General features: G+C 32.7%; 2 long non-coding RNA genes across 2 annotated transcripts in view; both read left to right on the plus strand.

The window, feature by feature from the left end:
• The first annotated feature begins 1451 nt into the window (after positions 1 to 1451).
• On the plus strand, positions 1452 to 5768 carry LOC145307323 (uncharacterized). Its single transcript, XR_013875396.1, has 4 exons — positions 1452 to 1600; positions 4016 to 4081; positions 4383 to 4610; positions 5719 to 5768. It is a non-coding gene; the product is annotated as an uncharacterized LOC145307323 (long non-coding RNA).
• Positions 5769 to 7211: 1443 nt separating this feature from the next.
• LOC145307324 (uncharacterized) overlaps positions 7212 to 11481 on the plus strand; it is a 13129-nt gene continuing 8859 nt past the window's right edge. The window contains exon 1 of the long non-coding RNA XR_013875397.1: positions 7212 to 7251. This is a non-coding gene — a long non-coding RNA (uncharacterized LOC145307324). The remainder of the gene's footprint in view (positions 7252 to 11481) is intronic.

The raw sequence follows: 11481 nt of genomic DNA on the forward strand, positions 1-11481 counted from the left end.
CTAAGATATGATATCCCAAAAATCTTTTGTCAAAGTCTACTCTACACCTAGCGCTGGCGATTTCATTTTTCACAGGTATAAAATGCATGATTTTAGAAAACTGACTGGCGCTAGGTGTAGAGTAGACTTTGACAAAAGATTTTTTGGATATAATATCTTTGGCCTTATGTGTTTAAATTGAAATATGCAGAAGAGCTTAAAACCTGCAAATTACTGAGATATTGTTAAAACCGCCGTGCTACCGTTATCTGTTGATATTTTACATGCCTGGCGCTAGGTCGCCAGTAGAGATAAAGAGCTGAAATTTTGTACATGTATTTCTAGGCCCCTAAAGTAACTTTTTAGGTTAGCAGAAGAATGAAATTCGAGAATGGGTATTTTCATGAAAAGATCTAGTCATCATACAAAGTAAAATGAGGTTTTGTGAAAATTTTCTCCAATAAATCTATTCTAGTCCCATAAAGAATGTTTTTAGTATTTTTTAGTCAACTTAAAATATTTTGGTTTGGTATGACTCCAGAAGCCACCAGAAATATAAAAAATTTTTGCTAAAAGTTACATATATTCGTGCTTTTTGAAAATTTTGTAAATATTTCTATATTTATCTTTCGTCACTAAAAACTTAAATCATTTATCTTTATCATACTTATTTTGCTTTGATCATGGAAAAGGGAATGTGATTCTGAAAAACAATTCTATGTAAAAAATTTCCCCACAACCCCTTTCCCTTTTGTCTCCCTTTCTTACCCACTTCCCTTCAGTTATATAAAAACAAGTTTTACGCAAAAAAAATATTTAATTTTTAGCAATTTCAAATGGAATTAACTGGCTGAATATATTCAATATGATTTTTAAAAGAAAAAATGGTTTCAATAAGCCTAGCTTGTATGTTTTGCTTAAAATTTTTTACATAATTGTGAGACAGCGTAAAGTGCCACCAAATAAATGAAAGGTCATTTTAAACTGTAATTGATCAATGGTAAAATTTATACTGGCGTCTTATTGGTCATTTTTATCATATGACGTTATTTTTTGGAGGAACTTTACACTGCACTGTCTCAATGATTTTAGGAGTAAACAGTGAGCTAAATTCATCTTCTGCCATCCAAGATTTTAATCCACCACCCAACCAAGAGTATTTCCAGCCACCCAACCAAACAGAAGGAGGATAGTGGACAAAATAATGCCATATCTCCCGGTCACACGTCGTAATGCGTCAGCTTGGAAGGATGACGCAAATTTTCGATCCCAGATTTTGCAATTTGAAAAAATATTATCTTTATATTATACAAATTATATAATCTTGCAAGCATCACTTTTATATCTTAGAAAAAAATAAAACATCAAATAGCTAAAACTGAGATCTGAAATTTGCATCACCCTTCCAATATGACGCATGACCGCTACAACCGCGAGACATGGCATTATTTGGTACTCTATCAGAACTAGAGTATTACCAACCTCCTAACCAAACAGAACAAGAATATTACCAACCTCCCAACCAAACAGAACAAGAATATTACCAACTACCCAACCAAACAGAGCAATCATATTATCAACCACCCAGCCAATCTGCAGAAGAATATTATCAACCCCTAGGGTGGGTCGATTTTGGACATTTTTATCTGAGACCAAAGAAGATACTTGCACATGATTTTTATAAATATACACACCCCACCCAAAGGCGTGTTAGGTTAGAAAAAACCCCCCGCAGAAACGGTTTACACAGGATGTACTGGGACCTTATGGTGAGTTTAGAACATGCTTTCCCTAAATTGAGTTAGTACCTTCCCATAGTAGAAAATTTTAAAATTACTTTTGGTGATCAAATTTTACTTTTATTTTTAGACTACCTTCATCTAACCTGCTTTATTGTCTTATTTTGTCTTTCATGTTTATCATACAAATTCGCTCACATTACAGTTGAAATGACAGATATTGGAGCTTTCTAAAAAGGTCTCTAACATTTTTCTAGCTCTCATACTTTTTGAGATATCTTATTTCAAAGTATTGCTGTAAAATAATCTTTTACACAGCAAAAAGTTGAAATATTAAATTAGTTATTTTAGAGAAAATTACAAGTATCTTCATGTAAATCTCTCCAATATTGTTCCAAATTGACCAAATTGGAAAGTTAAGGTGCCTAAAACTATCTACATTCAATGGACAATCCAAATATATCCTTTTTGAGACTATATAAGCCAAAAGGAGCATGCTGAAGTGATTTTAAAGTTGCTAAAGGAAAAAATATTTCATGTTTTTTTAAATAAATTCAAATACAATCGACTTTAGCAAGGATTTTAAGGTGTATAAAGTTGTCACTTTGTAATTAGAAACTCAATAAAACACAATCATCTGATATTTTGAATAAATAGAAACATATCTCAAGAAAAATGGACATAATCATTGAAAATAAACAAAAAATTGGTTAGAATTTTAAGCATTTCCAAGCAGTTTACAAATGTAATCTTCTAATTCTAGTTATTTTTTCTAAGAATAGTCGATTTGCCTTTTAAATTTTTTATAATCTTATGAAACAAAATTAGTTTTTGCCACCTTAACTAAGAAAACAAAGTAATTAATAGACTTTCATGGATGATCTCACATATAATAAAACAAAAATTTTATTCTTAGGCCACATTTTTTTTGTTAATATACAATATTAGGTACTCTAAACTAGTACTGAGGTTTTTGAAAATAATAAATCATAATTAATTTTGAGTTTCTTGTACCCTAAAACACCTTTTACATTATTAAAAATGCCTTTAAAGTGATTTTTAATTAAAGTTAAATTACATTCGTTTCTTTGATATTACATTTTGGGCTTCTCCTGGTGACTTATAAAGTCTCAAAAAGTGTGGATTTGGATTTTCCATTGAATGTAGATAGGTTTAGACACCTTAACTGACCAATTTGGTCAATTTGGAGCAAAATTAGAAAGATTTACATGAAGATACATGCAATTTACTCTAAAATAACTAATTTTATATTTCAACTTTTTCCTGTGTAAAAGAGGACTTTACAGCAATACTTTGAAATAAGATATCTCAAAAAGTATGAGAGCTAGAAAAATGATAGAGACCTTTTTAGAAAGCTACAATATCTGTCATTTCAACTGTAATGTGAGTGAATTTTCATGATAAACATGAAAGACAAAATAAGACAATAAAGGAGTTTAGGTGAAGGTAGTCTAAAAATAAAAGTAAAATTTGATCACCAAAAGTAATTTTAAAATTTTCTACTATGGGAAGGTACCATCTCAATTTAGGGAAAGCATGTTCTAAACTCACCATAAGGTCCCAGTACATCCTGTGTAAACCGTTTCTGCGGGGGGTTTTTTCTAACCTAACACGCCTTTGGGTGGGGTGTGTATACACACCCCTGGATTTATTTTATCAAACAATTGTATGTATTATAGCCAATTAATTTTCAATAAATTTTAAATCACCCAGAGGTGTATTATACATATATAAATCATGTGCAAGCTCCTGCTTTGGTGTTAGATAAAAATATCCATAATCAACCCACCCCTCCAACTACCCAGCCAAACAGAACAATCATATTACCAAGCACCTAGCCAATCTACACAAGATTATTACCAACCCCTAGGGTGGGTCAATTTTGGACATTTTTATCTGAGACCAAAGTAAGAACTTGCACATGATTTGAAGATGATTAAAGTCCCTCTAAAGATTATGACGTCATATTATAGAATAGCCAATGAGAGGCCAGTATACACTGTAATTGACCAATAGTAAAATTTATGCAGGCTTCTCATTGGCAATTCTATAGTACGAGATCATAATATGAAGAGGGACTTCCGTGATTTTTATAAATATATCCACCCCTAGATAATTTTAAATTTATCTTATCAAACAATTGTATGTGTGATAACCTTTGGTTTTTAGACTTAAGATAAACTTTAAATCATTATACATATCAAAAGCATGTGCAAGCTCCCGCTTTTGTCTCAGATAAAAATGTCCAAAATCAACCCACCCTACCTACTACCCAGCCAAACAGAACAAACATATTATCAACCTCCTAGCCAATCTGCACAAGAAAATTATCAAACCCTAGGGTGAGTCGATTTTGTATATTTTTATCAGAGACCAAAGCGGGAACTTGCGCATGATTTTTATAAATATATACACCCCTGGATGATTTTAAATTTCTCTTATCAAGCAATTGTGTAGGGTTTTTAACTTGAGATAAATTCTAAATCATCCAGAGGTGTATTATACATATAAAAATTATGTCATGGAAAGAAAACGAAACCTGCACCTTTGTTTTCTTTCCATGATCCTAAAAATTATGTGCAAGCTCCCGCTTTGGTCTCAGATAAAAATGTCCAAAATCAACCAACCTTACCAACTACCCAGCCAAACAGATCTAGCATATTACCAAGCACCCAGCTATACAGATCAATCATATTACAATGAGGTTGATTACCAGGAAGATCAATACTATCATGCTCCCCACCACCAGGAGGATCAATACTACCATGCTCCCCACCACCAGGAAGATCAATACTACCATGCTCCCAACCACCAGGAGGATCAATACTATCATGCTCCCCACCACCAATGGGAAGAATATTATCAACACGGGTAAGTTTAGCGATTCAATCACCTACCATAGTTTTAGAGATCTTAAAGGATAAGACCATGTGAGATGATGATTAAATGAAATTACCCCTACTGTAGATTAAAATGTTGATTGCTAATTTGAATCAAGGAATTTATAAATAATGAGGTAACTTGTACATGAAACACCAGTATACTGTACAGTCCAATGTCCTCTCTCTCCTACCTGCATCAATAACAAAGTCCTTTCTTGTTGGGGCTCTAGTCAAAATCATACTGTGTTATACTAGAGATATTAAAAAAATGGATCTACTTCAGTTCACGGTAAAATATTGCTGGTAAGCAATATTTCCAAAATCTATGAATTTTAAAGGCTGCTAGCTGCCAAACTGCTGATCGTACAGATCATGCCCGCACACTGTTTTAAGCGGCATAAGAAGGCCTACAAATAATCTGGAATAGCCATAAATCAATAATGCATAATTACAGAGAAATGCGCGAAAACGACCTATTTTACGCGTTTTTTCTTCAGTGAAGCTTTCCCTGTGCATAATTGGATCTTGGCTATTCCAGATTATTTGTAGGCCTTCTTATTGCCGCTTAAAATGGGTTGCGTGTATGATCTGTACGTTCAGCCGTTTGACAGCTGGCAGCCCTTAAAATTCATAGATTTTTGGAAATATTGCTAACCAGCAATATTTTACCTTAAACTAAAGTAGATCCAAAAAAGTATAACCGCGACCATGGCTCAACACGAAGAGCATCCGCTCGTTTTCGGAGAGGTTTCAGGTTCAAATCCTCGTTAACACCATATAATAAATACAGACATTAAAAATGGTTCCAACTGCTACTATGTCTGGTGCACAACATTAATAGTTAGAGTAGAGGGAATGCCCTGGCCCAGTTAGGACTTCTCAGACAAAGGTTGTGCAATCAAAGGGTTAGTTATTTGATTCTTATTAATCCAATAAGTATCCAAGACTTTTTAGAGCTTACCCTAATATTCTATTTAGCTTTAAAACAGACAATAAACCTTTCTACTATTTTTAAAGGGATTGATTGCCTATTTGATGTTAGATTTCAATTATTAATTTTATGTATGTTATTTTTGTAATTTTTGTTTTAACTTTAGATCAAACAATGAGAGAATTTTTGTAGAAGAAGCTATTAATGCAGGCATTGTACATATAAACAAATAGGGTTGGGCCGGATATCCGGCCTGGCCGGTTATCCGGCAGAATATCCGGTCATTTTCAATATCCGTCCGGATACCGGATATTAAAACTATCCGGTCGGAACCGGATATCCGGCATTAGAAATCAGCCGGATATCCGGTATCCGGCCAAAAAAGTATCTGGCCCAACCCTAATAAAAAATAATTTGTACCCACTCAAGAGGTGAAAGAGTGCAGGGATCTAAGGGGATAAGACAATGGCCGATACATTGATGTAAATCCCCAATGATGAAACAAATAATTCCCCATTCTGTAGGTTAAAATTTGTGGTTGGAACAATTGAACTTAATAAACTTGATAAACAAACTAATTAAAATTCAGTAAACGTCCCGGTAGTTGTCAAGCAAACGAATAAGAAAACGTTATTATAGATCCATTGCAATAAACAGCCCATTGTACATCTAATAGACATTCTTTTTTGAAGAATAATAGTTATATCTTTATTTAGGATTTTTCTTTCCAACTTTTCCTCTCATCCCTCCTTTTCAGATGCATTTTTATGACGTCACCTATGACACTTTACAGCACTTCTTCCTTTTTAAGTTTGACAGATTTTTGTGTCTATCTTGAGTGCCTCTAGTGGCACTTTTGTTTTTTTTGTTCAAGTCTCTACGATACCTAACTATGTTACGATTTTTTTGTGATTTTTCTTGGGAGGGTGGTGGTACCCTCCCCCAAAATAGTTATAAACCTTCCTGGGACTGATGAGAAGCTACCCTGTTTAAGGAGAGTCCGATCGGTTCAGTGGTTAGCAAGATCCTTTGGTACACACAGACAAACAGACAGACAAACACACATCCTGTTACTTTATTATAAGGATTAAAAGGAATTTTACTATGTGTACAATGAAAAATGTGCAGGAACTGATTTGCTGGAGGATGAAACTCTACCTGACCAAATATCCACCTCCCTAGCTGCTTTCAATCCATTTCATAATAGTAAGATTCATTAAAAGCGAAGCTTTTCTATAATTAGGGGCGTACGTATGTCCGTAACCGATAGCTTTTTTCGTTAATTTAGGCATGTTAGAATTATTCTATCGATTTCAAACTGTATGTGATTAAATTATCCGATTGATCTGATTTTTGGAATACTGATTCCTAGGACAACAAAGGACAATATTTTTAGCGAAGCAACTCTATAATCAAGTTCTAAAGATGTAAGTATGTCCATAAACATTATCCTATATCAAGCAGTTTTTCAACAAATGTACTTACAATTTTGCTTCGACTCTTATACTTTTATATTCTGATTATTCAGTTCTGACACTATACAAGTGTTAATGTCCGTTTGTCCTACCGTTTCAGTGCTTCGCTTTTATGGATGTTGCCATCCTTGTTTTGTTTACTCTAAGGAAGACGATACTTATTTTTATTTAATTTTAGAGGTTGGTCCTATCAATAATGCAGTAGAGGAGGCCAGAGTTACCAGGTAATAAAACCGATTAAAATCCGGTGGATAAGAACCGGTTCTCAGCCCTACTATCCTCATATTGTCTTCGGAAAGCTGTCTATAATACGATGCTATTAATTACTACATAAATATAATTCCATTATTGCTTGGAAACCAATTAACATTCGGTGGATAAGAACCGGTTCTCAGCCATACTATCCGCATAATGTCCGCGGATAGATGTCTATAATACACTGCTATAAATTACTACATAAATATAATTCCAGTATTGCTTTGAAACAGATTAAAATCCGGTGGATAAGAACCGGTTATCAGTCATACTATCCGCATATTGTATGCGGAAAGATGTCTATAATACGATTCTATTAATAACCATCCATATCCCCCCTCCCTCAAACAATGTACAGTAAGTTTTGTTTGTATAGTGTATGGCTTTTAATATCCGGTGGATAAGAACCAGTTATCAGCCATACTATCCGCATATTGTCCGCGGAAAGCTGTCTATAATACGATTTATATGAATTACTACATAAATAACCATGCATACCCCCCCACCCCACAAAAAAATATACAACACTTGTAGAGTAAGAATAGTTATTTTTCGCTTCGTATTATGAACAGCTTTCCGCGGATATAAAAATGTACAATTATAAGATTAAAACCAGTTTTGTTAGGTCCTAGAGGTATGCTACAATAACATTAGTCAGAGAGCGAGAGAAAGAGGGGACAATAAGCTTGTTTATTGCTTTAGACCCCAAAGTTTTATAATTCCGTTTGCTTATTTGTTAGCTTAACAACTTTGGGGACTTTAGAGAAATTTGATTGGTTAATTAAGTGTTAAAACGTTTAAACCACTAATTTTAATCTACAGAAGGGGTAATTTTGGGTATAATCATTGGGGATGTATCTCAATTTATCTGCCATTGTCTTATCCCTTTAAATCCCTGCAATTTAGTTTAAATTTTATGAATAGAAACTTTGGAACTTTAAAAGGGGTAAGATAAAATTTCACTAATCCTCAAAGGAAAAAGGAATAAGAAATAATAGTTTTTTTCTCGCATCGTATTATAAACAACTTTCCACGGATATAAAATTATCAGATTAAAACCATTTTTTAACTCTAAGATGTCAAAGGCACGGGCTTAAAAACTGGTATTAATCTTATGATTGTACATTTCTAAATTCATAGAAAACTAGACATCATACGATGCTAGACAAAATTTTTTTGGATGGATGAGAACCGGTTTTTTTTCCAACACTAGTGGTTTCCAGAGATCTAAAGGGATAAGGCAATGGCCGATGAACTAATGCACATCCCCTATGAAGACACACAAAATTACCCCTCCTGGCGTTATAAATCTCTGTTGTTAATTCAATTAATTGATCTGATGTGGAAATGTATAGAGAACAAGGACATATGCATTAAGCTATAAAAATTGGAAAGAATTTTAATGAATATAATAGATTTGAAATCTGCATAAAATTTCAAGGATTTTTTATAAAATTCGTTTTTTATATAATGCATTATTTAAAAGCGCAAATCCAATTTAAGTTAATAAATGTTAACCAATAGGATAGGTGGATTGGAAACTAGCGCTCTAATTGGTTGAATGATGTACGTCACTTAACCTTCTCCAATCAGGGCGCAGATAGTTTTCAATCCACCAATCACAGATGTCAAAATTATTTAACTTTTTGTATTTGCGCTTATAGATATAGAATTATACAAAAAACGAATTTTAAAAAAATTCCTTAAAATTTTATGCAGATTTCAAATCTATTATATTCATTAAAATTCTTTCCAATTTTTATAGCTTAATATGCATCTAATAATTCATTGAGAAATATGGGCTGCAAACCCCAAAAAAATACTACTTTTTAGTGGGTCTTACTTTATGGTTGTTTTTATTTGTATAAATCCTAAATATCCTTAATCCCTGAAAATATCAGAGGAGTAAAACCCAGAGATCTAAGACAAAAGCCGATAAATTGATGTACATCCCCAATGATGATATACAAAATTAACACTTCTGCAGAGAACAATGAGTGGTTAAAACGTTTGAACTTAAAATTTAATTAACCAACGAAGTCCCCAAAATTGTTGAGAAAACGTTATTATAAAACTTTGGTTACTAATGTATAAAACAGGCCATTGTCCCCTCTCTATCTCTCTGAAAGAAAATGCTTTGCAGTTTTTATATTAAAGGTTAATCTTAATCTGACATATGAAAACAAGGATGACAGCATCCATAAAAGCAAAGCAATAAACGAACATAAAGACTTGTAGAGTGTCAGAACTTAATAAGCAGAACGTTGATTTTCAAGTCTAAAGAAAATTGTAAATGAATGTGATAAAAAATACTTGAATACAGGACATACTCACATTTTAAAACTTGATTATGAAGTTGCTTCGCTTATAATATTATAATCAAGTCTAAAGAAAATTGTAAATAAATGTGATAAAAAATACTTTAATACAGGACATACTCACATTTTAAAACTTGATTATGAAGTTGCTTCGCTTATAATATTATAATCAAGTCTAAAGAAAATTGTAAATAAATGTGATAAAAAATACTTTAATACAGGACATACTCACATTTTAAAACTTGATTATGAAGTTGCTTCGCTTATAATATTATACACTGTTATTCTAAGAATAAATATTCAAATAATCATATGAATAGGATAAATATATCATACAAAAAAATTATTGGCAAAAAGTAAAAAATTGTGCATGTTTTAAATGGACGTACAGGCTTTTTAGTACATATTATAGGGTTGCTACGCATTCTTAATAATGCCTTACTGTTACAGGAGTTATTATGCAAAGTTTAAAATTGATAGGGCAATTCTAACATTAAGAGCAAATCCCAACGTACAAAAAGAATAACAGAAAAGCTTCGTTTTATCAAGGATGACAACATCCATAAATAGAAAAGCTTATATCAGGGAGAGATGAGAAATTGGGCTGTTTATTACAATAGTCTCCAAAGTGTTATACTAACTTTTTCTTATTTGTTTGCTGAACAACTTTGGGTTGCTTTTATTGAATTTTGATTGGTTGGTTAATTGAGTTGAGTGGCCAAATATTTCAATGTCTTATCCCTTTAGATCCCTGGTAATATATTGGTTTATTTATACACAAACAAAATATTACTGATTTAAATATTTACAAAATTAGGATGGGTTAAAGTAAATAACAATGTGTTCCTTACCTTTATATATTTTGGAAATATTGAAAATATTGGAAAATATTTAGTTAAAAGATTCAGGTATGGTCTCTGTTGTGACAACGCCTCTTAAGGGTCGTTTCGTCGTAATTTCACAGTAGCTTTTCCCCTATTTCTAGCCCCTACGGGGGGGCTCTAGTCCCTTTGGGGCCAATTTCTTAACCCTGAGGGTCAATCACCTAACCTAATCTAAAATAACATATCAAAAGCTAATGTGAAATTACGACGACACGCCCCTTAAGAGATTTCATACAAGGATATTATTATAAATAGGCGCCTAGCTACTTTTTAATTTGGTCTGTCATGTTACAAATTCATTACATTTACGTTACATTTTGTTATAGAGATGCCTTGCACATTACCTGATTGTCCTAGAACTAGAAAATTGTTTTCTCGTATTTATTCGAATGCGGTGGATAGGAACCGGTTCTCATCCATACGAAAAAACTATGTCTAGCATCGTATTATATCCAGCTTTCTACGAATATAAAAATGTACAATCATAAGATTAAAACAAGTTTTTTTTAGCCACGAGGTGCAGAAGGCACGGGCTAAAAAAACTTGTTTTAATCTTTTAATTGTACATTCTATATCCGCGGAAAGCCGTTTATAATACGATGAGAAAAATAACTATTACGTAGCAATGGTGGAATCCTAATTGTTTTATGTAAAATATTTAATTCTTAAGGGGCGTTTTGTCGTATTTTCACAGTAGCTTTTGATATGTTATTTGGGGTTAGATTAGGTTAAAGCCCCGCAAGGTTAGAGCCTATGGTAGTAGAAAAGCTACTGTGAAAATACGACGAAACGCTCCTTAGGAGGCGATGTCACGAAAGTGACTACCTAAAAAATCCAGTATTTTATAATTGTAAATTGAAAAAAATCCTCGATTTTTTTTTGAAAATCTGTGAAATATTTTTGAAAAATCGTTGAAACAAAAGTTCATGTACTTTTTTCTTTTTATTCAAAATGTTTTAAAGGTATACATTTTCTTTTTTTATTTATGTAACAAATT

Source organism: Acartia tonsa, chromosome 15, assembly GCF_053477335.1.
Source record: "Acartia tonsa isolate MP-2025a chromosome 15, ASM5347733v1, whole genome shotgun sequence".
Lineage (NCBI taxonomy): Eukaryota > Metazoa > Arthropoda > Copepoda > Calanoida > Acartiidae > Acartia > Acartia tonsa.